This window comes from Papio anubis, chromosome 10, assembly GCF_008728515.1.
Source record: "Papio anubis isolate 15944 chromosome 10, Panubis1.0, whole genome shotgun sequence".
In the NCBI taxonomy this organism is placed as follows: Eukaryota; Metazoa; Chordata; class Mammalia; order Primates; family Cercopithecidae; genus Papio; species Papio anubis.
Window position 1 is genome coordinate 81,418,544 of NC_044985.1, and position 27,880 is coordinate 81,446,423.

General features: G+C 37.1%; 1 protein-coding gene and 1 long non-coding RNA gene across 3 annotated transcripts in view; both read left to right on the forward strand.

Moving 5' to 3' along the window:
* Positions 1 to 27,880, forward strand: part of PLCL1 (phospholipase C like 1 (inactive)) — a 347,516-nt gene that overhangs the window by 25,290 nt on the left and 294,346 nt on the right. The gene's annotated exons all lie outside the window — the stretch shown is intronic.
* Positions 14,895 to 27,603, forward strand: LOC108581378. The gene is made up of 2 exons (XR_001893508.3): positions 14,895 to 24,534; positions 26,779 to 27,603. It is a non-coding gene; the product is annotated as an uncharacterized LOC108581378 (long non-coding RNA).

The following is a 27,880-nucleotide window of genomic DNA, read 5'->3' on the forward strand; positions in this document are numbered from 1 at the left end:
GTAGAGTGCTTACCTAAGTGGTTGATACAAGGTAGATAGTCAATGAATGTTAATTATTATTATTTGGAAATCAGAAAATAAAATCTGAGGCTAGTTTTGAAAGGATTGTCAGGACTTCTCAGATATGAAGAAATAAAGAAATAGTAATTCTTAAGACTGATCATAGAGGGCTTTGAATAAAATGGTATGTTTGAGTCATGGAGCAAACCTTGTCTTTTGATTGCCATATCTAACCAGATTGGAGTTGTGATGGTCATCTTTCTGGTAGATGGGGCAGTTCCAGTGTCTCATATTGGTCATCATTGGTTTTCTCTAATTTCTTGCAGTGTTATAAAGAAAAATACCTAGAAACTTTGATTTGAGTTGATATAGTAAGTACTTTTTTTATGCTTCAAATTTCTTCCAAAGAAGTTTTGTAAACCACCCTTCAGTATGTGTAATTGTCACTCACTCTGTTCCTTCTTGACAAACAAAAGCACAATTTTTACTAAAGGGTCAAGTTTGTTTAAAAGTGGTCTCTGCTTTCCTCAAATTCTAGAGTAAAAGAATGAGCTATGTATGAATTTAGCATAGCTCGATTTGATTCAGTAAATGATTTTTAAGTACTTACAGAATTTGACACTATATTCTGTCCTTGATTTTGATCATTCTTTTATCTAAAATTTCATATTAATGAACAATATATAATGGATTTTTTTCCTTGCTTCAAGTTGATTGAAATTTTAGAAAAGTCCCTATAATTCCCATCTTGACACAAACTAAGACTTAAGAGACACCTAAAACTTTGTGAAGGCATCTGTTAGAATAACTTTCTTAATTTATCCAAACTGATTGCACCTTACAATTCAATGACATCTTTGAATTTTGCTTTTTACTGAGCAAAAGGCCTCTTATAGCTGATGACTTCATACTCTTTTTTTTTTTTTTTTAACCCTGGAATTATGGCCATTTTGGTAAAATTTGTACTATATACAAAACGTGAATGAAAACTTAAGTATTTAAAAAATCAGTCTGTAATCCAAGCACTTTGGGGAGCTGAGGTGGGAGCATTACTTTAGCCCAGGACCTCAAGACCAGCCTGGGCAACATAGTGAGACCGCATCTGTACAAAAAATACAAAAATTAGCCTGGTGTGGTGGTGCATGCCTATAGCCCCATTTACTCTGGATGCTGAGATGGGAGGATTGCTTGAGCTCAGGAGGTTGAGGCTGCAGTGAGCTGTGATTGTGCCACTGCACTCCAGCCTGGCCAACAGGGTGAGACCCCATCTCAAAAAAAAAAAAAAAAAAAGTCATGTCTGACTCATACTCAGCTATTCAGCTTGTTTGTGTAAGAATCTGTCTTCCTTGTTAGACTGTAAATTCCTTAAAAGCCAGGACAACAATTTGTTGTCCAAAACGATGATCTGTAAAGGCAGGGGCCTTAAATAAGTAATGACTGGTCTTAAAATAAAACCTTAAAATTAAGGAAAGAGGTGAACCATAAAATTGGCAGCTATTACTCATTTTATTATAAGTAATAATTTGGTTAAGGGAGTAATATTGCCTTTTTTTTTCCGTACAGGCTTTTTGACCAAGCATGCTGAAAATCAGAGGTGCCTCTGGTTTTTTGTCTTAGGTGTGTGTCACCTGCCAGGTTCTTGTGGGTAAGACACAAGTCAGTGGGTGGAGGAGGATATAATGAATATAACATTCTTCTACTTCTTTCTTTATTCCTATTAGATTTAAACATAGCTTTCTTTACAAAAGCATTCTGAAATAATTGGAATTTTGGCTGTAATCTTTGTGCAAGCCAATCATGGATTCACTCTGAAATTCAGCTGCCATATGACACTGGACCCAGTCCTAGCATGACAGTAAAACGGAGCCAGCGTTCCTGGAAGTTTTAAGGCTATAAGCTCTTTCAGTAGAAGGCATAGGCAGTATTCTCTTAGCGAATCAGCTATAACCTTGGTTTTCACAGGATGAAATAAGTTAGAAACTGTCCTATAAACACTGGGAAATTACAGTGTCTCCTACCAACTCTATGAAGAAAGGGACCACGTTTAAGACTTTTCTTGCATCCTCTGTAGCTCCTACTAAGTGTTAAGCATGTACTTGATTTATCTCCCATCTCCCACCCAAACTAAACCAAGACAACTCATTCTCTTCTACCTTCCTTAAGGGAATCTTGCCCTGAGTTAATGTAGTCTACCAATGCTAGGTTTACTCTGGATGCTGAGATGGGAGGATTGCTTGAGCTCAGGAGGTTGAGGCTGCAGTGAGCTGTGATTGTGCCACTGCACTCCAGCCTGGCCAACAGAGTGAGACCCCATCTCAAAAAAAAAAAAAAAAAAAGTCATGTCTGACTCATACTCAGCTATTCAGCTTGTTTGTGTAAGAATCTGTCTTCCTTGTTAGACTGTAAATTCCTTAAAAGCCAGGACAACAATTTGTTGTCCAAAACGATGATCTGTAAAGGCAGGGGCCTTAAATAAGTAATGACTATCTTATTGCTTTCCTTAACAGGAACTTAAGTCTTTGAGAGACAGTGTGGGCAGGTAAGAGGACACAGATTTGAGAATTTGATCTGGGATCCTGGAATCTCATTTTTCCTACTTTCTAACTGTGTGATCATGAGCAAGTTTAAAAGTTTTTCTGAACTCAGTTTCTTCATTGGTAAAATGGGAATTTTAATGCCTATCCCACAAGTTTGCCATAAGGCTTGCAGGTGAATAATGCAGTATATCTGTTACATATTTTAGAAATATTTTAGGCTGTGCCTAAAAAAAGGACTTGACCATCCATTTTCTAGCAGTTCCTCTAATAAAAACACCGCCCATTGGCTACTAATGAAAAGTTGGTAATTCTCTAAAAAATTTTACGACACAGTCTATGTACTTTCCTAGCAGTCGTAGGTGCCAGTATTTCCTTCTGGGAGGCTTTTCACTGAGCCTCACAACAGCAGTGGACTAGTGTATGAGAAGCAGTCCTATCGGCTGCCACTATCTCTTAATCAAACCACATATGACATGTCTTTAGTCAGACTACCATCTGTTTTCTTGAGCTACCTTGTTCGCAATAGCGTAAGTGAATGTTTGTGAATATGGACCACGTCTAGCATGGATGGCCTATCATCTACCTACACTTCATCCTGTGAGATACAACTAAAATGAAAACAGTGTTCTTTAGGTAATTATATATAAAGGAATTTCTTAGTTCTGATAGATTTTGACTCTTTCCTTCAAATATTGAAAATTGAGTTGATATATAATTGATTTATACGTGAGGGTGAGGAAGAATGTGGACCTTTTCTCTTACTATTTAATGTTTTATGTTAAATCTTTAAATGTATGCTTAGTATCTCTGTTGTGGATCCAAGGCCACTGAAATTTAACTCTACTAACAGCCTTTTTGACAATGCTAATCAATTCTTTCTACACTATAATACATTTGGCAAAGTTACTTTTTGGCAAAGTTACTGATTTAGTCATTCATGTGTTCATTGATGCTTCTAGCATTCATGACAAGACTATATTTGTAATATAGAGATTTGAAGGTGAGGCAGATATACATTATACCCAATGTATTAAAACTATAAGCCCAAATAGAATATAGGTGCTGTAACAGAAGTACAGTATAGAGCTGAGCTCCAAGCCAGGTGCTTAAAAATGTTTATTGAATGAGTGAATATACCCAGGCCTGGATATCTGTTTGCTGGATATTTTCAAGTTCCTAGATTTTTCCTTCTCTGTTTTTCATCTCATGAATAGCACCACTATCCTCAGTTGCCCTTGCTGGCAATCTGGATGTCATCTTTGGCTCCTTTTTCCCCTCTTCTATCATATCCAATATATCACTGTGTTCTCTTGGGTCTACCTCCTAAATAGTTCTCACTGCTACGCTAGTTCAGGCCACTAGCTTGGCCTGTATCACTGTGGCATCTTCCCACATGGTAGTTCTGCCTCCAACCATTTTCTTCTCCAGAGTAGTAGCTAGAGTATTATTTCTAAGTGGCAAATCCAACTGCATCATTTTCTTCCTTAAAACTTTTTGATGACTTCTCATTGTCCTAGGAATAACGTACAAATCCCTTTACATGGTTCAGGAGGCCCAGTGCAATGTGGAGCCTGCTTTTTTTTCCAGCTTCAATTCCTACCACTTCCTACTTCTCACATTCCAGTGTAAGAGATGACACTGTGTATATATGCATATATATATATATATATATATATATATATAGGCATAATGCCCTGCTCATGGTTGCTCAATATATGTTGGCTATGCTTATTTTTCTAAACGTGCCTTCTTGGAAACTGGCACCGCTGGGAAAAATGTTTTTAGGAGCATTAAGGGAGATTGGAAGGGAGAGAAGCTTAGAGTCGACAAGAGAATATAATGTAGGTGTTGGCAACAAAGTGAATATCACAATAAAGGTTAAGAAAATAATTAAATCCATTAAACTTTTGAAAAACATATTTTTGGGTTGGTTTTGAAAACTAATTCAGTGTAGCATTAAAAAAGTACTCTGTCGGATCTTAAATTTATAGTTTCCTGAGATTATGATCTAGTTTAGAAAAGTTGCCAGATATTCGCTCTTCAAGATTTACATTGTTTTCCAAAGTCCCCCAAATGGTCATAGCACTGTTGTTAAGTGTTTAGTTGGCTGCAGAATTTCCTTAAATTGTGATTTTTAGTCAATGGAATATGATGACTCACAGGGAATGTAACTGTTTTCTGTTTTAGCTTACTGATCTTTATCTTCACATGGTCAAGAGTCTATGTTTCTGTTACTCTCACAGATTAGCAAAGATGTTTTTTATAAGAGATAAAATAAAATTTAATTTTGCTAACTTTTTTTGTCTAGTATTACAAGTACTATTGATAACTTGAGAATGAATCATTTAGGTCATGTTTTAGAGATGAATAAAAAAAGTTTGTCATTATAGTTTTTCTATTGTGTTTTTATAATTTGGGTTAGAAGATTCATTTTCATTAGTTTGGAGTATATAGATCTTTTGTAAATATCAGTATTCCACTGGTGTTTATATTAATTGTGCTTTATTTATAAAACAATTTGCAAGAGATTGGTAGGTTCACCTGATAACTGTTGTCAAATTGCTTTGAAATAGTATAAATGCCACATAGAAAATTTATATTATTGAGAGGTTTTGATGATCAAAATCACCTTTGAGTTCAAAACTTGTTTTACTAACAGTAAGAAAGCACAAAACATTTTATTTAGTGTCTTTGTGATTTTAAATTGTAGTCAAAGTTTTGATTTTTTGCTGATTCAATATCTATATTCGATTACAGAATTGTTATTTGACATAGGATTTAAAAATTCTTATGCTTGGATTATTGTAATTTAACAATCAAGTGTGGATTCTGAAAAAATATTCGGTAATGCTGATTTTGAAGTTTAGAACAAATCTTTTAAAAGTTGTAACTTTGCAATGTCATAGGAACTTTTGTAAAAGCATCCATATAGTGATGTGAAATGTGCTTATGTGGGCAGAAAATTGATTGCTGTGATCAATTTTATAATTGTATACATAAATCCATAATTGAATATCCCAATCATTGCCATTTGGGTAAAAGCAAATACTAAAAGCTGTTATGTCCCCTTAGGAAGCACATCTAGAACAGATTGAAGCAGAATGTCTTTAACTGTCTTAAAACAATTCCATAAATGGTTACTACTTTCTTTCAAAAGTTAGGAATCCTACCGAATCCATTGCAGTTCTTTACACAGGCTGCCAGATGATTGTGTAATTACATGCCGTATAGCACAAAGCATGATTTATGATGCTATTGTTATGGTGTGCTTACTCAAAATAATGAAAAATAGTAAGTATAGTATTAGCAGAGGTGCTGTAGGTGGTTGCCAGACAAAATACAAGGCATGCAGTCAAATTTGCATTCCAGATAAACAGCACATAAGTTTTTGGTATAATTTAGGCAAAATTATTTATTGTTTATCTAAAATTCAAATTTAACTGAGCATCCTGTATTTTTATTTGTTAAATCTGGCAACTCTAGCTGTACGTGATTGGGTAGACTATAGGTAATAGTAAAGAAACAGATTTTTCTGATGAAACAGAATTTCTTCCCTAAGTTCCTCCAGAATCAAATAAAGAATATCTTGGTTACCCAGCTAGCAAATCATATTTGAAGCTAGTACCTGAACTTAGAGAGTTGGCTTTAAGAGCTGTGCCCTATCACCACCTCTCATATTGGTGTTTGTGTTAGTGAAATTAAAAGTAATTCAATTGCAACGTTATACACTATTTCATACTGTATTATGTTGAAATTGTGCATCATTAAAATTATTAAGATCCATTTTTAAATTTTACATTAGAAATTAACTTATTTAATAAATTAATGTTTTTTCTTTTTAAAAGAGGCATTTTTGATGAGAATTTTCAAAAAACATGTAGATTTTTGCTGTTCTATTTTAAGTAGTATTCGTTAGTTTAACCAAATATTTTTGTTTGCTTTATGATTAGTAGTGATTTGCCTTTCATTTTCTTGTTAAGGCTGAATTGCTGTGTTTGTGCTATGCAACTGGGAAGCAACCATAGTTTGTAGCAGTACATTGCTTTGGTTGTTTCTTTAGCTTGGCTGGCTTCGGTCTCTTCTGCTGTAGCCATCAATCATCCAGTGCTCTTTGCATGCTGTGGGACATGTTTTTTTTTTTCCCATGAGTGACACTGGTTGCCTTTTATGACTTAGCCCTCATTAATAATTAGGCAGGGATTACATACGAGATCTTGTAATAATTCATGATCTACATTCACTCATTTATAAGTATAAATAAATGAAATCTAACAGTCACAAAACTGGAACCTCTTAAATAGAAAGATGAAAACATCACATCATAAGCCCCATTAGTTAAAAATATGCTTTTGAGAATGGTTAAAATGACGTAGCTTGATTTTTAAAAACACATTGCCACCTTTTCTGCTTTAGTGGAAACTTTCCTCATAGGAACATCCAATGTAATGCCAATTTGGAACATTCAAGAGGAAAGAACAACACTTTGATTAAATAATAGAAAAAGTAGACTAGGAACTATTTAGAAAGATGATAGGGACTTATTTACTAATTAATTAATTTAATTAAACATTTTTATATTGGATTATAGCCATATGTGGATCAATGTCTTTCAGAATTTTTGTTCTTTAATCTACATTTTTTATTTAAAAAATACTGTGAAAGAGTCTAACGAGATGGTAATAAGTGGTATAAAAGTATCAATTATGGTAATGCTTTTAAAAAAATTTTTAAATCTTTATTATTATTTTAATCTTTAGCTTCAAATGTTCTTGAAATTTCTCACTATAACAATCATACAACTGAAATGTCTATGATTTTAAAGTCTTTTGAATTCTATATTAAAATTATAGAATTTGTTGGAAACCAACAGAATGGGTGTGACATTGAAGGCCATTAAAAAGTTATGGTGGGTGGCTGGCAAGATTGCTAAATAGGAAAAGCTCTGGTCTGCAGCTCCCAGTGAGATCAACACAGAAGGTGGATGATTTCTGCATTTCCAAATGAGGTACCCAGCTCATCTCATTGGGACTGGTTTGACAGTGTGTGCAGTCCACAGAGGGCGAGCCAAAGCAGGGTGGGGCATTGCCTTACCCAGGAAGCACAAGGGGTCAGGGAACTCCCTCCTCTAGCCATGTGAAGCTGTGAGGGACTGTGCCATGAGGAATGGTGCATTCTGGCCCAGATATTATGCTTTTCCCATGGTCTTGGCAACCCACAGACCAGGAGATTCCCTCAGGTGCCTACACCACTAGGACCCTGGGTTTCAAGCACAAAATTGGGTGGCCACTTGGGCAGACACCGAGCTAGCTGCAGGAGTTTTTTTCATACCCCAGTGGTGCTTGGAATGCCAGCAAGACTGAACTGTTCACTCCCCTGGAAAGGGGGCTGAAGCCAGGGAGCCAAGTGGTCTAGCTCACTGGATCTCACCCCCACAGAGCCCACCAAGCTAAGATCCACTGGCTTGAAATTCTCACTAGCAGCACAACGGTCTGAAGTCAATCTGGGATACTTGAGCTTGATGGGAAGAGGGGTGTCCGCCATTACTGAGGCTTGAGTAGATGGTTTGCTCCTCACAGTGTAAACAAAGCCACCAGGAAGTTTGAATTGGGTGGAGCCCACCACAGCTCGGCAAAGCCACTGTAGCCAGACTGTCTCTTGAGATTCCTCCTCTCTGGGCAGGGCATCTCTGAAAGAAAGGCAGCAGCCACAGTCAGGGACTTATAGATAAAACTGCCATCTCCCTGGGACAGAGCACCTGGGGGAAGGGGTGGCTGTGGGTGCAGCTTCAGCAGAGTTAAACGTTCATGCCTGCAGGCTCTGAAGAGAGCAGCAGATCTCCCAGCACAGCGTTCGAGCTCTGCTAAGGGACAGACTGCCACCTCAAGTGGGTCCCTGACTCTTGTGCCTCCTGACTGGGAGACACCTCCCAGCAGGGGTTGACAGACACCTCATACAGGAGAGCTCTGGCTGGTATCTGGTAGGTCCCCTTCTGGGATGAAGCTTCCAGAGGAAGGAACAGGCAGCAATCTTTGCTGTTCTGCAGCCTCCACTGGTGATACCCAGGGAAACAGTCTGGAGTGGACCTTCAGCAAACTGCAGCAGACCTGCAGCAGAGGGGCCTGACTGTTAGAAGGAGAACTAAGAAACAGAAAGAAATAGCATCAACATCAACAAAAGGGACGTCTACACAGAAACCCCATGTGAAGGTCACCAACATCAAAGACCCAAGGTAGATAAATCCACAAAGATGAGGAAAAACCAGTGCAAAAAGGCTGCAAATTCCAAAAACCAGAATGCTTCTTCTCCTCCAAAGGATCACAACTCCTGGCGAGCAAGGGAACAAAACTGGATGGAGAATGAATTTGATGAATTCACAGAAGTAGGCTTCAGAAGGTGCATAATAACAAACTCCTTCGAGCTAAAGGAGCATGTTCTATATGTTTTAACCCAATGTAAGGAAGCTAAGAACCTTGAAAAAAGGTTAGAGGGATTACTAACTAGAATAACCAGTTTAGAGAAGAACATAAATGAACTGATGGAGCTGAAAAACACAGCATGAGAACTTTGTGAAGCATCAAAAGTATCACTAGCTGAATAGATCAAGCAGCAGAAAGGATATCAGAGATTGAAGATTGACTTAATTAAATAAAGCGTGAAGACAAGATTAGAGAAACAAGAATGAAAAGGAATGAACAAAGCCTCCAATAAATATGGGACTATGTGAAAAGACCAAACCTACATTTGATTGGTGTACCTGAAAGTGATGGGGAGAATGGAACCAAGTTGGAAAACACTCTTCAGGATATTATCCAAGAGAACTTCCCCAACCTAGAAAGACAGGCCAACATTAAAATTCATGAAATACAGAGAACACCACAAAGATACACCTCGAAAAGAGCAACCCCGAGAAAGGTCGGGTTACCCACAAAGGGAAGCCCATCAGATTAACAGCGGATCTCTCTGCAGAAACCCTGCAAGCCAGAAGATAATAGAGGGGGCAATATTCAACATTCTTAAACCTGACAAAAACAAGAAATGGGGAAAGGATTCCCTATTTAATAAATGGTGCTGGGAAAATTGGCTAGCCATAAGTAGAAAGCTGAAACTGGATCCTTTCCTTACTCCTTATACGAAAATTAATTCCAGATGGATTAAAGACTTAAATGTTAGACCTAATACCATACAAACTCTAGAGGAAAACCTAGCTAGTACCATTCAGGACATAGGCATGGGCAAAGACTTCATGTCTAAAACACCAAAAGCAACGGCAGCAAAAGCCAAAATTGACAAATGGGATCTCATTAAACTAAAGAGCTTCTGCACAGCAAAAGAAACTACCATCAGAGTGAACAGGCAACCTACAGAATGGGAGAAAATGTTTGCAATCTACTCATCTGACAAAGGGCTAATATCCAGAACCTACAAAGAACTCAAACAAATTTACAAGAAAAAAACAACCCCATCAAAAAGTGGGCAAAGGATATGAACAGACATTTCTCAAAAGAAGACATTCATACAGCCAACAGACACATGAAAAAATGCTCATCATCACTGGCCATCAGAGAAATGCAAATCAAAACCACAATGAGATACCATCTCACACCAGTTAGAATGGCCATCATTAAAAAGTCAGGAAACAACAGGTGCTGGAGAGGATGTGGAGAAATAGGAACACTTCTACACTGTTGGTGGGATTGTAAACTAGTTCAACCATTATGGAAAACAGTATGGCGATTCCTCAAGGATCTAGAGCTAGATGTACCATATGACCCAGCCATCCCATTACTGGGTATATACCCAAAGGATTATAAATTATGCTGCTATAAAGACACATGCACACGTATGTTTATTGCGGCACTATTCACAATAGCAAAGACTTGGAATCAACCCAAATGTCCATCAGTGACAGACTGGATTAAGAAAATGTGGCACATATACACCATGGAATACTATGCAGCCATAAAAAAGGATGAGTTCGTGTCCTTTGTAGGGACATGGATGCAGCTGGAAACCATCATTCTTAGCAAACTATCACAAGAACAGAAAACCAAACACCACATGTTCTCACTCACAGGTGGGAACTGAGCAATGAGATCACTTGGACTCGGGAAGGGGAACATCACACATCGGGGCCTATCATGGGGAGGGGGGATGGGGGAGGGATTGCATTGGGAGTTATACCTGATGTAAATGACGAGTTGATGGGTGCTGACGAGTTGATGGGTGCAGCACAGCAACATGGCACAAGTATACATATGTAACAAACCTGCACGTTATGCACATGTACCCTAGAACTTAAAGTATAATAATAAAAAAAAAATAGAAAAAAAAAAGAAAAGAATTTTCAACCCAGAATTTCATATCCAGCCAAACTAAGCTTCATAAGTGAAGGAGAAATAAAATCCTTTTTAGACAAGCAAATGCTGAGGGACTTTGTCACCACCAGGCCTGCCTTACAAGAGCTCCTGAAGGAAGCAGTAAATATGGAAAGGAAAAACCAATACCAGCCACTGCAAAAACATGCCACTGTCAATATTCGACAGATGAATGAGAAAGAAAATTAATAAGGATATTCAGGACTTGAACTCAGCTCTGGACCAAGCAGCCCTAATAGAATCTACAGAACTCTCCACTCCAAATCAACAGAATATGCATTCGTCTCAGCACCACATAGCACTTATTCTAAATTTGACCACATAATTGGAAACAAAACACTCCTCAGAAAATGCTAAAGAACGGAAATAATAATAAACAGTCGCCCAGACCACAGTGCAATCAAATTAGAACTCATGATTAAGAAACTCGCTCAGAACTGGACAACTGCATGGAAACTGAACAACCTGAATGGCAACTGGATAAATAACAAAATTAAGGCAGAAATAAATAAGTTCTTTGAAACCAGTGAGAACAAAGACACAATGTACCAGAATCTCTGGGACACAGCTAAAGCAGCATTTAGAGGGAAATTTATAGCACTAAATGCCCACAGGAGAAAGTGGGAAAAATCTAAAATCAACACCTCAACATCACAATTAAAAGAACTAGAGAAGCAAGATCAAACAAATTCGAAAGCTAGCAGAAGACAAGAAAAACTAAGATCAGAGCAAAACTGAAGGAGACAGAGACACAAAAAAACCCTTCAAAAAATCAATGAATCCAAGAGCTGTTTTTTTGAAAAGATTAACAACATAGATAGATGGCTAGCCAGACTAGTAAAGAAGAAAAGAGAGAAGAATCAAATAGATACAGTAAAAAATTGATAAAGGGGAGATCACCACTGATCCCACAGAAATATGAACTACTATCAGAGAATACTATAAACACCTCTATGCAAATAAACTAGAAATTCTAGAAGAAATGTATAAATTCCCGAACACATACACCCTCCCAAGACTAAACCAGGAAGAAGTCAAATCCCTGAATAGACCAATAACAAGTTCTGAAATTGAAGCAATAATTAATAACCTACCAACCAAAAAAAGTCCAGGACCAGACTGATTCACAGCCAAATTCTACCAGAGGTACGAAGAGGAGCTGGTACCATTCCTTCTGAAACTATTCCAAACAATAGAAAAAGAAGGACTCCTCCCCTAACTCATTTTATGAGGCCAGCAACATCCCGATACCAAAACCTGGCAGAGACAAAACAATAAAAGAAAATTTCAGGCCAATATGCCTGATGAACATCAATGCGAAAATCCTCAATAAAATACTGGCAAACCGAATCCAGCAGCGCATCAAAAGCTTATCCACCACAATCATCTTCATCCCTGGGATGCAAGGCTGGTCCAACAAACACAAATCAATAAATGTAATCCATCACATAAACAGAACCAATGACAAAAAACACGTGGTTATCTCAATAGATGCAGAAAAGACCTTCGATAAAATTTGGCCAGGTGCTGTGGCTCACGCCTGTGATTCCAGCACTTTGGGAGGCTGAGGCCGGCAGATCACAAGGTCAGGAGTAAAATCTTGTCTCTAATAAGGATACAAAAATTAGTTGGGCGTGGTGGCGTGTGTCTGGAATCCCAGCTACTCAGGAGGCGGTGGCAGGAGAATCACTTGAGCCCGGGAGGCAGCTTCAGGCTAAAAACTCTCAATAAAGTAGGTATTGATGGAATGTATCTCAAAATAGTAAGAGCTATTTATGACAAACCCATAGCCAATATCATACTCAATGGGTAAAATCTGCAAGCATTCCCTTTGAAAACTGGCACAAGAGAAGGATGCCCTCTCTCACCACTCCTATTCAACATAGTATTGGAAGTTCTGGTCAGGGCAATCAGGCAAGAGAAAAAAATATAAGTATTCAAATAGGAAGACAGGAAATCAAGTTGTCTCTGTTTGCAGATGGCATGATTGTTTATTTAGAAAACCCCATAATCTCTGCCCAGGATCTCCTTAAGCTGATAAGCAACCTCAGCAGTCCCAGGATACAAAATCAATGTGCAAAAATCACAAGCATTCCTATACACCAATAATAGAAAAACAGAGAGCCAAATCATGAGCAAACTCCCATTCACAATTGCTACAAAGAGAATAAAATACTCAGGAATACAACTTACAAAGGATATGAAGGACCTCTTCAAGGAGGACTACAAACCACTGCTCAAGGAAATAAGAGAGGACACAAACAAATGGAAAAACATTCCATGCTCACGAAGAATCAATATAGTGAAAATGGCCATACTGCCCAAGGTAATTTATAGATTCAATGCTATCCCCATCAAGCTGCCATTGACTTTCTTCACAGAATTAGAAAAAACTGTCTTAAATTTCATACGGAACCAAAAAAGAGCTGTTATAGCCAAGACAATCCCAAGCAAAAAGAACGAAGCTGGAGGCATCATGCTACTTGACTTCAAACTATGCTACAAGGCTACAGTAACCAAAACAGCATGGTACTGGTACCAAAACAGATATATAGATCAGTGGAACAGAACAGAGGCCTCAGAAATAATGCCACACATCTACAACCATCTGATCTTTGACAAACCTGAGGAAAACAAACAATGGGGTAAGATTCCCTATTTAATAAATGTCTAGCCATATGCAGAAAACTGAAACTGGATCCCTTCCTTACACCTTATGCAAAATTTAATGCAAGATGGATTAAAGACTTAAGCATAATACCTAAAACCATAAAAACCCTAAGCAGTCCGGGCGCGGTGGCTCACGCCTGTAATCCCAGCACTTTGGGAGGCTGAGGCGGGTGGATCACGAGGTCAGGAGATCGAGACCATTCTGGCTAACACGGTGAAACCCCGTCTCCACTAAGAAATACAAAAAGCATTAGCTGGGCCTGGTGATGGGTGCTTGTAGTCCCAGCTGCTTTGGAGGTGAGGCAGGAGAATGGCTGAACCCAGGGGGCGAAGCTTGCAGTGAGCCAAGCCTGGGCGACAGAGCAAGACTCTGTCTCAAAAAACAAACAAACAAACAAAATAACCTAGGCAATACTATTTAGGATATAAGCATGGGCACAGACTTCATGACTAAAATCCCAAAGCAATGGCAGCAAAAGCCAAAATTGACAAATGGGATCTAATTAAACTAAAGAGCTTCTGCACAGCAAAAGAAACTATCATCAGAGTGAACAGGCAACCTACAGAATGGGAGAAAATGTTTGCAATCTATCCATCTGACAAAGGGCTAATATCCAGAATCTACAAAGAACTTAAACAAATTTACAAGAAAAAAACAACCCCATCAAAAAGTGGGTGAAGGATATGAACAGACACTTCTCAAAAGAAGACATTTATGTGGCCAACAAACATATGAGAAAAAGCTCTTCATCACTGGTCATTAGAGAATTGCAAATCAAAATCACAATGAGATACCATCTAGAATGGCGATCATTAAAAAGTCAGGAAACAACACATGCTGCAGAGGATGTGGGGAAATAGGAACACTCGTACACTGTTGGTGGGGGTGTAAATTAGTTCAAGCATTGTGGAAGACAGTGTGGCAATTCCTCAAGGATCTAGAACCAGAAATACCATTTGACCCAGCAATCCCGTTACTGGGTATATACCCAAAGTATTATAAATCATTCTACTATAAAGACACATGCACACGTATGTTTATTGCGGTACTATTCACAATAGCAGAGATGTGGAACTAACCCAAATGTCCATCAATGATAGACTGGATCAAGAAAATGTGGCAAATATACACCATGGAATACTGTGCACCCTTAAAAAAGGATGACTTCATGTCCTTTGTAGAGATGTGGATGAAGTTGGAAACCATCATTCTCAGCAAACTAACACAGGAACAGAAAACCAAACATTGCATGGTCTCACTCATAAGTGTGAGATGAACGATGAGAACACATGGACACAGGGAGGGGAACATCACACAGTGGCATGTCAGGGGTGGGAGGCTAGGAGAGGGATAGCATTAGGAGAACTACCTAAGGTAGATGACAGGTTGATGGGTGCTGCAAACACCACGGCATGTGTGTAACTATGTAACAAACCTGCACATTCTTCTCATATATCCTAGAACATGAAGTGTAATAAAAAAGACATTGTGTTAAAATGTGCATAACAGAAATTTTATCATTTTAACAATTTTTAAGTAGATAGTTTTGTGGCTCTTAGTATATTCACATTGTTATATTCCCAGTGTACATGTCCAGAACTTTTTCGTCATCCCAAACTGACCCTTTATAATTAATTACTCCTCATATTCCGCCCCTCCCCATTCCTGGCAACCATCATTATACTTTCTGTCTCTATGAGTTTGCAAAGGCCATTTTTAATAGAGCGAAAACTTGATATCCACTATTAATAGGAGCTGTGTAATATGGTAGGACAAATTTGGGACTGGAGCCAAACACTTTATGTCATGTTCTAGTTTGTAATCTGGGCCAAACTGTTTGATTTCTTTGAGACTCTGTTTCTTCACCTCTAAAATGGAACTAGCAATTTACTGTGATGTTGTGAGAATTACATGAGACCATGTATGTAAATCATCAGGCTCATAATAGGCATTTAATAAATGATATTAGAAATATAGAATGCTCTCAAAATATTCTTATTTTATTTTATTTTTGTTCTTAAAGTATTAACTCACTTTTTTTCAGTTGTACAAGTTTTTAATGACTTCTGCAGGAGCCAGTAAGACTACTGCAGTGTAATGATAGTATGTCATTGTGAATTCAAATCTACCTATTTCCCAGGTTGGTCCACAGTATGTTACAAATGAATTTTTTTCCCTTGGAGAGTAGAAATCACAAGTTGTTGCATTTTATAAATTGAAATTTTAAACAAAGTTTTGTGATATCTATAGAAATAAATATTTTTGACTGTTGCCAGTAGAAAGCTAAGTAGCGATTTAACTCATAAATTTTATTTTTGGCCAGTTTTTAAATCATTCTCCAATTTTCCTATTAAAATTACTGTGTTTGTAAAAAATCCTTACTCTTGTTCAATTCACTGTCTGTCACTTCTGTCTTAGAATATATAGAATAAATAAAAGGAGATTTAACTTAAGCTTGCTAAAGTTTTGTTGGCGCTAATAAAACAGGTCTTCTGTATTCCAGGAATCAGAGTATTTAAACCACCCAAATAATCAAGTTATGCAAATTAGTGAAATTCCTATATTGTTAAGTTACATATTTTACTATTTCTGATGTATTGATTGAAAAATATTTACTGGGCAAATTGTCTTTTTTTAGAGATGGGTTCTCCATTGCCCAGGCTGGAGTGCAGTGACATGATCATGGTTCACTGTGGCCTGGATCGCCTAAGCTTAAGGAATCCTCCTACAGGCACAATCTACGACAGATAGCTTATTTTTATAAAGTTTTTTTTTGTTGAGATGGAAGTCTTGCTGTGTTGCCTGGGCTGGTGTTGAACTCCTAGACTCAAGTGATCCTCCTGACTTGGTCTCCCAAAGTGCTGGGATTATAGGTGTGAGCCACTGTGCCTGGCTTTACTGAGCAGATTCTGACCGTCAAGTATTAAGTGTCAGTTTTTGTGAGAGATTAAAAAAAATCTAAATAATGATCTCTTTCCTGAAAGAATTTAGAGTCTCCTTGGAAAGAGAGGCCACTTGTGCATTAAAGTTTAAGGTTGCAGTTCAGAAGGTCAGAGTCATGGGGTTTGCGAGACTAATGACGAGTTAGGATGTAGCCATGTCATATTTGAGGTGAAGATGGGATATCCTAATTTAAATGAGACTCTGGATCTCAGGACAAAAGACTGGCATGCTATCCAACATAAACGGTTTTATATGCATTAATGAAAAAAGCAGAATGTTGGTACAATTTGTAAACTTTGCTCCCTAATTAGTAAGTATATTTTAAATATTCTACAAAATAATCAAGTTTGACAGTAGTTTTCAGTTGCTACCTCTTTCTGTGGTCTCTGTCTGCTTAGCCATTTTCTTGAAATCAGTGGCTTCTGAAAGGAAGAAGGACATCAGGAGTATGTTAGAATTGCGCCTCAAAATCAGCTGACTTCAGGTCATATATCTTCACTACTTTCTGCAGAGAAGATAGATACCAAAATTCCAGCTTGGTTAAGCTAAGGATGGGAACTGAAGGAGGAAGGATGGAGAGCTGGGATTGGGCCAGGCCTGTAGAAAGGCATCTAGTTATGACTGGCGGGTGACCCACTGAATCAACTAAGTGAGTGGATTGGTTTCAGTGCACAAAGTTAGTGTGTAAAATTGTTAACTAAAATTAGGTTTCTGGAAAAATTTTGGGATTTTATTATAAAAGCTATGTTAATCCTTAATTATCGTAGAAATCGTTTATCTGCCTTGAAAATGGAAGAAGATATGCATCCAATTAGAATATTATGCAATTTAGCATCACCAGGGAAGGGAAACAGCAGCATTTGTTTGAAATTAGGGGCTCCTTTTTTCCAATTACATTTTTCAAAGTTTGCTATAAACTGTGATTATTTTTCAAAGAGTAGTCATTCCTATATTGAATTCAGCTGTGTGTTTAATAATTTTTACATTCTAAAATTTGTATGGGGTATATAAAGTTTCTTTCCTCAGTAGCTGAAATTGCTAGGTTAAATTAAAGATGAAAATATCTAGCATTTGCTCTCGGCTTGAAGGGAGCGGCATGTTTCTCAGGAAGCTCTTGCCTGCGAGCTCAGTTTGTTTGAGTTCTGTTATTTCTAGTGATGCTAGCTAATCATCTTTTAGAGTTTCAGTTTCCCTTTGGCTATGTCAAGAGGTCGAGTATGATAAACTGCCTTCTGCTCTCCTCACTTAGATGGGAGGGCCCATGTTATTCTACTTTCGAAGAGCGTTTAGCTTCTCCAAAGAAAAACACTTAACCAACTAGTGAATCATAAGAGTTCTAAATGCTTTTCTTAGTAATGTCTCACTTTTACTCTGTAGTGGCAGAAAAATTTAGACAGCTATTATTTCCTCAGTTTTAGTGTTGGAGAAGACTAAGGCTGGGATTTTTCAGGAAAATAATGATGTTTTAACTTGAAAAGTACTGGATCACAAAGAACATAACATGCGGTATGCTTTCAGTTTCTTTTAGAAAAAAATCATGAATTGAAAAAATTTTAAAAGCTTTCTATGTATGCTGGGTACTTCTATACCATTCTGGAGACACTAATCAAAGGAATATAAACACGTATGTCACAAATGATTGAAATTTGACTTTAAGGGGGTGAGTGGCAATGGAATGCCTCGGTACACTTCTTGTTTTACAGGGGAAGAGATGGGAATTTGCAGAAAAACTGACTTAGTTCTGTCTGGATGTGTCAAGACCATGAGCCAGGGCTGGTCACCATCCTGACCCACAGTAGAATCAATAGTTCAGTTGTAATTTTCTCCCTGATTTATCTAGAGAGATCACTGTTAAGAATTCTGTTAGGAACCTGCTTTATCTTAGAAATATGACAATGAGTAAAATTGTGAAATTTTTATACTGTTTTGGTGCCTATGCATTTATGTTGAATACTATTCAATGGAAAAGTATTGCCTTATATATCTACTCTGTTCAGTTTTTGAATCTCTCATGCTGTTGTCAACTTTTACAAAAGAATTTAACACCACATTATTTCTTCTTACATCTATTTTTGAAAAGCAGTTGTTCTCAATACTACCCTAAATATTTAAAAAGAAAAACATTTCACTAACACAAGATTTTGTTATTTGATACCTCCCTGTCAACTCTGAACAGGGTACTTTTACAAAAATCTTTGAAAACAACCTTTAGAAATAGTCTGGAATCAGTTTCTGTCAAACAAACGTATGCTCTAAATCAGTAGTCCCCAACCCTTTCAGCATCAGGGACTGGTTTCATGGAAGACTATTTTTCCAAGGGAAGGGGGGATGGTTTCAGGATGAAATTTCCACCGCAGATCATCAGGCATTAGTTAGATTCTCATAAGGGGCATGCAACCTAGGTCCCTCACATATGCAGTTCACAATAAGATTCAAGCTCCTGTGAGAATCTAATGCCGCCACTGGTCTGACAGAAGGTGGAGCTCAGTTGTTAATGCTCAGTTGCTCACCTGCAGCTTACCTTCTGCTGTGCTGCCCGGTTTTTAATGGGCCACAGACTGATACTGGTCGGTAGCCAGGGGATTGGGGACCCCTCTTCTAAATAATAATTCTAACAAGCCACCTTAATATTCAATTCAAGAATGCAGTCCATGATCAAGTAAAATGTTGTTAGAAGAAACAGGTTTTATATTTCATATCTCCAGAGAGTCTTTAAGACCATTAGACTATTCAGCAAAATTATCCATATATTATTTTTATTTTTTGCTTCCCATTAGCCAAACGCACATATACTATTATTACTTTTTAAAAAACTGCATTAGTATGTTCTAAAGCTTCCTTTTCATTTCTTTTGTGATTTTAATCTTTGGAGAGTGAGCTAGAAATACCTATTAGAGATGAATTCTAGGAAAAAAATGTAAGCAGTAACTCTGGTTCAATTTATTTTTCTTCTCTACAAGAACTGTTTAAAACCTGGCAGTGGAAGTCTATTCTCTTGTCTACTAAGTATTATAGTAGAAAGTGCAAGGTCATATATAAATATAGAAGATTCTAGGTTTCTAAGGAAAGAGTGTATCTTAAGAAGGGTAAATGAAATAGTTGGCTAGAGGGAAAGGGAAATTTCCTTATTTCACCCTGAAACTTGGAAGCATTTCTGAAACAGAGCTTGAAGGTTTGAGATGAATTAAAGAGAGTTTGTTTCATCTTCTATGGAAGCTCTTTTGCACCCAATTTACTTTCCCCATGTCTGGTCAGGAAGGCACTTCATCATTAGAGATTTTGTAAAACTTCATTGGTTGATTAAAATGCAGATAGCGTGCCTCTCGGTGAGAAAATAATTTTAATATTGTCAGTTTTAGAGATCTGTCTACATAAAACATAGGTGAGATAAAATATGTTTTCAAGCCTGAATTTTTATGTAGGCTTGTTCACTAACTTCTCCATTTCATCATCAGAAGCTCACCCTTTTAAGCTACTTTGCTTTGTGTGTTGTGGGGAGACTGAGGGTGGGTAAGGCATTTTGGCACAACTCAAACTGGTCCATTTTATTTCAAATAAGTCCTGATGAAAGAGCAAATCCTACTCTCAGCATCATCTTCTTTAGAATTAGGATGAGTAAATGCTCCTGAAATGGATGCACAGTAAGGAAGGGCAGGGCAGATGCCATGATCTGGGGGCAACTCTTAAGCTGATGTGTGCCCCAATGATCCTCATATGTGGAACCCAAATGGACGATAGCACCCTAGCTTCCCTTGTAGTCCTCTTTGTTTGGTTTTATCAGTTGAGGGAGATGGCCTATTTCTTTGCCATGTGAATAAACAACAGAATACAACTAATCTTCTAGTGGAAGATCGTGGAAAAAGCTGCTACCTGTGACGATAGAAGTATATTTCAAAATTTGGTGTAAGTCAGAAACAAAGTCCTGGAAAGTAGTTAAATTTATTCAGCACTTCAGGGCTAACTTTTTTTAAGTTCATAAACTTTACTTTTTAGAGAAGTTTTAGATTTACAGAAAATTTGAGCAGAAAGTACAGAGAATTCCCATATACTCCTCACATCCCACCCACCCCAGTTTCCCCTATAATTAACATCTTGCATTAGTGTGATACATTTGTTACTTTGATAAGCCAATATCAATATATTGAGACCCATAGTTATTTATATTTTTTATTTTTTTTCTTCATGAACCCATAGGTAGAGATTCATAGTTTAAATCAGGGTTCACCCTTTGTGTTGTCCATTCTATGGGTTTTGACAAATGCATAATAACATGTATCTATCATTATAGCACCACTCAGAGTAGTTGCACTGTCCTAAAAATCATCCTGTGCTTTGCCTGTCATCCCCTTTCCCTCTTCCAAACCCCTGACAACCACTGATCTTTTCACTGTTTCCATAGTTTTGCCTTTTTCAGAATGTCATATAGTTGGACTCAACTATGTATTGTGTTTTCATACTGGCTTCTTTCACTTAGCGATGTGCCTTTAAAGTTCCTCCATGTCTTTTTGTGGCTTGATAGCTCATTTCTTTTTAACAATGAATAATATTCCATTGTATAGATGTACCACAGTTTGTTTATTTATTCACTTATTGAAGGACATCTTGGTTACTTCTGAGTTTTGGCAATTATGCATGAAATTGCTGTAAACATTTGTGTGTAGGCTTCTGTGTGAATATAGTTTTTAACTCATTTGGGTAAACATCAAGAGGTATAATTGCTGGATCAAATGGTAAGGGCATGTTTAGTTTTGTAAGAAATGTCAAGGTAACTTCCGATGTTCTGCAAATACTTGTAGATTTGAAGAAAGAAAAATGAAGCAGAAATGATGTGATGCCTTTTAAGAACTGAGACCCTTGCAATTGATTGGAAATCAAGTGGTCTATTGCTATATGTATTAGCTTGGTTTTATTGAAGACATGTAGGGAAGATCTTACCTTCTCCATTCTTGTTCTAGGTAAAAACTGCTCAGAAGGTTTTAGACTATGTTTTTAAGAATAGCTGGGAGAAAATGAAGCCTTCAGTAAGTCCAAATTTTTTGGCCTCATAGGATCTGAGATTGCCCATTAGGAATGCCTGCTAAGTTTTGTGCCCAAACTCCCCTACATTCTTACCTTTTTCTTTATCATTCCTCCTATCTTCCCCTATTACCATAGCTTACCTGCCCCTTACATGATCTGTGAATAGTCTTGTTTATTCTCCTACCCCTCATTCTAGTTTTGAGGAGAAAGGGTGAGCACGCTTCTTCTTGATTCCTCTTTCTAAAGCTTTAAACTCTTGTTCCAGTGCCATCTCTGGGAACCCTACTCCTCTCTGGAGGCTAGTGGATAGCTGGCATTCTGACTTTTCTCATCCAAATTAATGTTTTCCACTGATCTCCTGGACTCTCTCACACTCTTTAGTTTTATTATTATCATTCACTATCTCATTCCTCAAAATTGTCATCCTCCATCAGCACCTCTAAACACTGTCTCTCAAAGGATCATATAATCTCTGGGAACTAATGTTCCAGCTTCAAAATTGCAAACTTTGAATCTCTCTTATCTCATTTGTCTGTTCATTATAATTCTATTTTCTCCTCGCTCACTCTTAATAAACCTGTACTTAACCTTTTTTTGTGGTTTGTGATTTCTCAACACCCATATTCTAACCCATTAGCTCTCTTGATTCCTTTCTCAGATCCACAATCAACTCTATCAATGAGGCCATTACCAGCACCTAAAATTGTTCTTATCTCTTGTCCTTATGCCACATCTGCCTTGTGAACCTCTGTCATATGCTTTCTCAACTCTATTTCTCTCCCTTGAGGGAGAAAGTTATAAGGTAGAACTTTTTCATTTCACATACATGCACAGAGTTATATTTAACACTGAGCCTCATTTGCTGGACAGTAAGGAATAGGAAAGAATCCAAATTTGTTAATGCATTCAGGTCACTCTAGCACTCCATGATCTGGCTTTAATGTAAATTTTCGTACTTGTATTCTGTTACTCCTTTATAGCCTCTCCTGCCAAACCATATTGCTTATTTTTCTCATGTTTCTTTATTCATCTGGGTGTTTTATCTTACACCAGGGATGGCAAATAGATTTCATCTTATGTGACTGTTCTGCTAATTGTGGCAATGAGCAGGTCTATGTTGAGAAGGATTCTGATTCTCAGAACCAAGTCAGCAAGAGATTGCAATGATTGACTAGTAATGTCCACCACGGCTATGGAAGATGGAAGGACCATGCATTAGCTGGGCATTGCCCAGCGTTTGCCACATATTTCCCCCTTCTGCCTTACATTCTTCCTGTGTGATTCTGTACATCCCTCAAGGTTCAGATTAATTTCTAATTAAAAGAACTTACATTTTTATTCCACATATCTTCTCTTTATAGACTACCATATCACTTTAGATATTTCCTGTGTGAAGACAGGTATTATTGGGTATGGGTACATGTGTTCTTCCTTCTATATTGTTAGCTCCTTCAAGGTAGAAATAATTCTTAATTATCCTATTTTGTTGATCACAATGGAAGCATGATGAGAATCCACAAGGAAAATCTCAAACAGTTGGCATGAACACAAATGGAGTATCCTGAAGTCACTTTTGACTTAAAGTAAAGGTCAAGATGGATAGTGGAGGAAGTTTCCATCCCAGGCTTTGCTAATGCTCTGCTTCCATTTGGTTGTCCTTCCCAAAACTTTACATACTTCCAAATTGAAAGATTTCCTAGATCTGAAAGGAGAAGGAACAATTTTAGTAGGTCTGGTGAAGAATATAGAAACTTACTATTATTGCAAATAGTTGAAACAGAACCAAGGAACATTTGTGACTTTCTAGTTTCACAGATAATGCTAACATTAATCATGGATTTCTGAATCAGGTTTTTCATCTTTTTACTAGGCAATGCAGCACCATATTTAAAAATTATTTTACTCATTTTGGAGGAACATGTATTGATTGCACTATTATTTTATCACACATCAAGTTTTATGCAATTAGAAATTAACCCATGGGTTTTGTTAAGAAGTACACATTTTCTGTAAAGTAATTTTTCATTAGGAAGAAGCTTATGGACATTACTATTATTATTTTTTGGCAAGTAAACTTTTATTTGAAATATATATACAGAAAAGTGGTACAAATCTCAAATAGATAATTTGATGGATTTTCAAAACAGTGAACCCATCTGTGTAACCAGCACCAAGATCAAGAAATAAAATGGTGTCAGCATCCCAGAAGCTACCCTCACACCTTCTCCCAGTTGCTGCCTCATCCTAAAGGTGACCACTCTGCTAACTTCTGACCCCATAGGTTAGTTTGACCCATTTTTGAGCTTTGTATAAGTGAGTCATATAATATGCATCTTTGTGTTTGGCCTCTTTCCCTCCACATAATATTTGTGAGATTTACCTGTATTTTTGTGTGAAGCAATAGTTTATTTTTATGGATGTTCAGTATTCCATTGAGTACATATACCATATTCTGCATTTTAAATGATTCTTTTACACTTACCGTCACTCTTAAAGTGGAGTTGAGAAACTGAGTATAAAATGTCTAAGATTATAAGGATCTTTGTGTTATTTAACTTATTTATCATTTTCATTATTTTAATCTACTTCATGGAAATTGTGGCTAAGGATTTCTAATATAAGCTCTAAAATTTTAGTGTTATATTTTAGCTTTCTGAATACAGTGAATCAATATAGTAGGCCTTTGGAAAGGTATTTAAAGTAAATATTACCTGAAAAAACTAGTTTGTTAGAGGATTAAACTCTCTGCATTCTGTTCTTATAACTTCATATATGGCATTTCTTGAAATGATTGAAGGAATTCTTGGATTTAAAGGTCATCTCGATTTTCCTAGGAAGTCATTTAGACATTATAAATGATGGTTTATTCAGAAGAAAGAAAATGAGACATAGAGATTTCCTGTCAGTGCAAGGATATTGGAGGACAGACTTCAACATATTATTTATATATATTGGTATCTTATCCAGTTCAGCTCAAGGCAGATAATAGGTGAGTGTTTTGGTGCTGTGTGTATAGGTTCTGGTAGATTAACAAGTTATTCAGTCTTGTGGCTGTGTTTTCAGATTTGAATCAATTAATACTTGTAGAACATCCATGAGATAAAAAAATCAAGATGAAGGTGAAAAAATGACACAAGAGCTCTGAATTCCCACCTTTGACGGGGCGGCATACAATTTATTCAGGAAAATGACAAGTCAAAGATTCTTCAAGTTTGACAATTAGATACTAAAACAAATATTTTACACACACGTGCTAAGTGTATGTAATTGAAGAGGGTTAAGGAGGGAAGAATACAGAGTATTTCTTTTAAGTAGACCAGGAAGAAAGGACATTTGAGTTAGACTTTGGAAGTAGGAGAAGTGAGATAATTGGCATAGAAATGTTGGTCATTAAGTGGTGAAAGCCATCTCCATGGAAAAATAAGGCATAAAGGAGCCTGGTAAGAAAAGAAAAGATTGACTGGTGTGGAGGGACAGAGAATGAGGACGTGGTCAGGCTTTTCTTGGGAATTTGAATTAGTATTCCAGGTAAAAGAACGTCAACACAGTGCTTCTCAGTAGTTTTTAAGCCCATGCCTCCTTTAGATAAACGTATATCTTTACCACTCCATCCTAAAACTCTGATTACCTTTCCTCCCCATAATATGTAGGTGATTATCTTTTCTACATTATCTCCAGCCAAGATGATTTCATTAAGCTTCACTCTCTATAGTATATATCGTAGAGAAAGTTATCCCCCCAAATGTAAATTAGATGAGAATATTGAGTTAAGTTAATAACTACATACATCCCGGGGACATTCCAACATGCCTCTGTATGTATGTACTTCTTCATTTCTCCTCCATCCTTTGAAAATCACCAAGGCTAAGTGGGATAGCCAAAAGAATAAATGAGAAAGGTGAGGTTTCCTCCCCAGTGCACTTGATACTAATTGAAATTAGGGTCCACAGACTAGGAAATTTAGCGAAATGGGTGTATTAAAAGAACTAGGGTCTGGTCGGACAGTTTACTCTGAGAGGAAGAGGGGAATAAAATAGAATTTGAAGAAAAAAATCTGAAAGTACTGTTCTGAACTACGCTATTAAAATAGGCTATATATACACTTTCTCCAGGTTTTTTGGACTCTGGATGGAAAATGAAGTGTTTTGTTTTAGCCATTTCAAGGATTATGTGTCTGCATGACATTTGGTGGAGGTATTTGATAAGTACAGGAAGTAAAAGATTAGCTAATAAGAGAAAACAATCAGGACTGGAAAATTAGATTTGGAGATGATTCATATAGAGATCATTATAATTGCGAAGGCAAATTATGTTTAGGAGGCTCTGTATAGAGTAGAGAGCAACTAATCAAACCCTGGGGGAATATTAATAGTAGTACGAGAGAAGCAAATATTAGGTTTCTGTCTGAGTATTCAGATGACCAGAAGGCAAATCACCAGGAAAATATATTTTAAAAGTTAAAATTAGGAATCATTTTGGGGAGGAATTTATTTAGATTTAAAAACACATTTATTGAGGACCTACTATGGTAAGTGCTGGGGTTGTGAGTATAAATAGGATAGAGTCCCCTAAACCTCAAGAAGCTGACAAATATGGTAAGGAATAAAGAACTGAAGACAATTGGGGTGTAATGTGATGGGTGAGTGCCCAGTAATTTACAAAATAGTTATTTTCTAACTTAATTTGGCTCAGGCAAGAAAAAATAGTACAAATGTTTGGGGTAGGAGGGTGAGAAAGCAAAGAAGTTGCACAAGTATTGTGGTTTTATAGTAAATATTGGCAAGGTGGAGACATATATGGATGATAGATCCTCAGGGATGTTTTGTGGGTTTAATATATACAATGGAAATTCTTTAGAGAAGGATTTGAAGAGTTGTGCAGCCGTATTGCTGATATGAGACTTGTGGTTTCTTTTCCACGTTTTACAACTATGAAGTAGTAGGCTGGGTCCTTGAATAAATGTGTGTTCTTTGGTTTGCATGAATGGTATGTACTTTGAATTCTCAAAATAGAACTCCAGTTTATTTTCTCAGTAGTCCCAGTGAGAACAGCTGTATTTCTTAAATATGATCAGAAAGCACGTGGTGGAGGAGTGTTTACTGTAGAAACCTATGATTGTCTGCAGGTACCAGCATACACATGTTCCCATTCCTCATCCCAAGGGAATAATCTCATTATTAAACCTGTGCAACCTTCAAGTTAGCTTATTTTTAATGTTTGTTTCATATTTTAGAAACAACAAGTGAACATGGAAAAAAGTTTAACAATATAAAGGAACATATAATAAATGGTAAGTCCCAGATCCTCAGTGCCCCAGATTCTCAGCACCCCAGAGGCAAATACTGTTAACAGTTTCTAGTGGGTCTTTCATACAATATATGTTTTTATTTTTATAGAGAGAATGGCTTTTATTTGACCTCTGGAAGGCATAAAGGTAACTGTAGTTTCCTTGCAATGCAGTTGGCAAATTATTTTTACCTTCTTTTTCCAAGCAGACTCTGAAACATGAGTTTTGAGGAGCAGGATTAAATACTCTACCTAAGAGACACAGATATTTGGATTTTTATGTAGACATGTACTCACTGAAACTGAAATTTGGAGGAACTGGAATTAATAACATTTTTCCTCATGTAATTCATGGAACTTACTGCTTTGACTCCAATTATGCATTTATGTTATATTCTGAATAATGCAAAGGAGAATGTTCAAACATTTTAGGCCATCAGAACACTTTTCCCACTCTCAAGCTGTCTCCCTATTGTATTGGTGCTGAAATGCCAAGCTGCATGTGACAGTAGAAGAGTTGGCAGTATCTCTGTTAGAATAAGCTTTCACATGCAGCTTCAAACACCTTTGTGGTTTGGGTTGTATTTTGACAGTTGCTAGGTAGCTTGAGTCAGAGAGTGCAGCTGTGCAATTTAAGATGCGTTTTCCTATCCTATCCTTTAAAGAGAGCTAAAAAAGTAAAACTGTAATCAGATTTCTAAAGTGTTAAAGGGGATCATACTACTTAGAACTTATACAATAGAATGAAGTAGATGAATTCTGATAAAGCACATACATACTAAAGTATACCAGTGAATGTATTTCAGATGAAACTAGGTAGGCTCATTGTAAACAGATGAGCTTCTGAAATTTCTGAACTGTTTCATTGAAAGGTAAAACAATGGGTTTGGGAGCACCCAGACTTCTTGGACAGGTGAGTGGTTAGCACTCATTAACCACCAAATTCTGACACAGACATGCTGTTTATGAAGAAAAGTCAGGGAAGAAGACTAGGATTTCTGATAAGAAAGAGTAGAAGAAAATGTAGAAATTCAACTTACTTAGTAAAA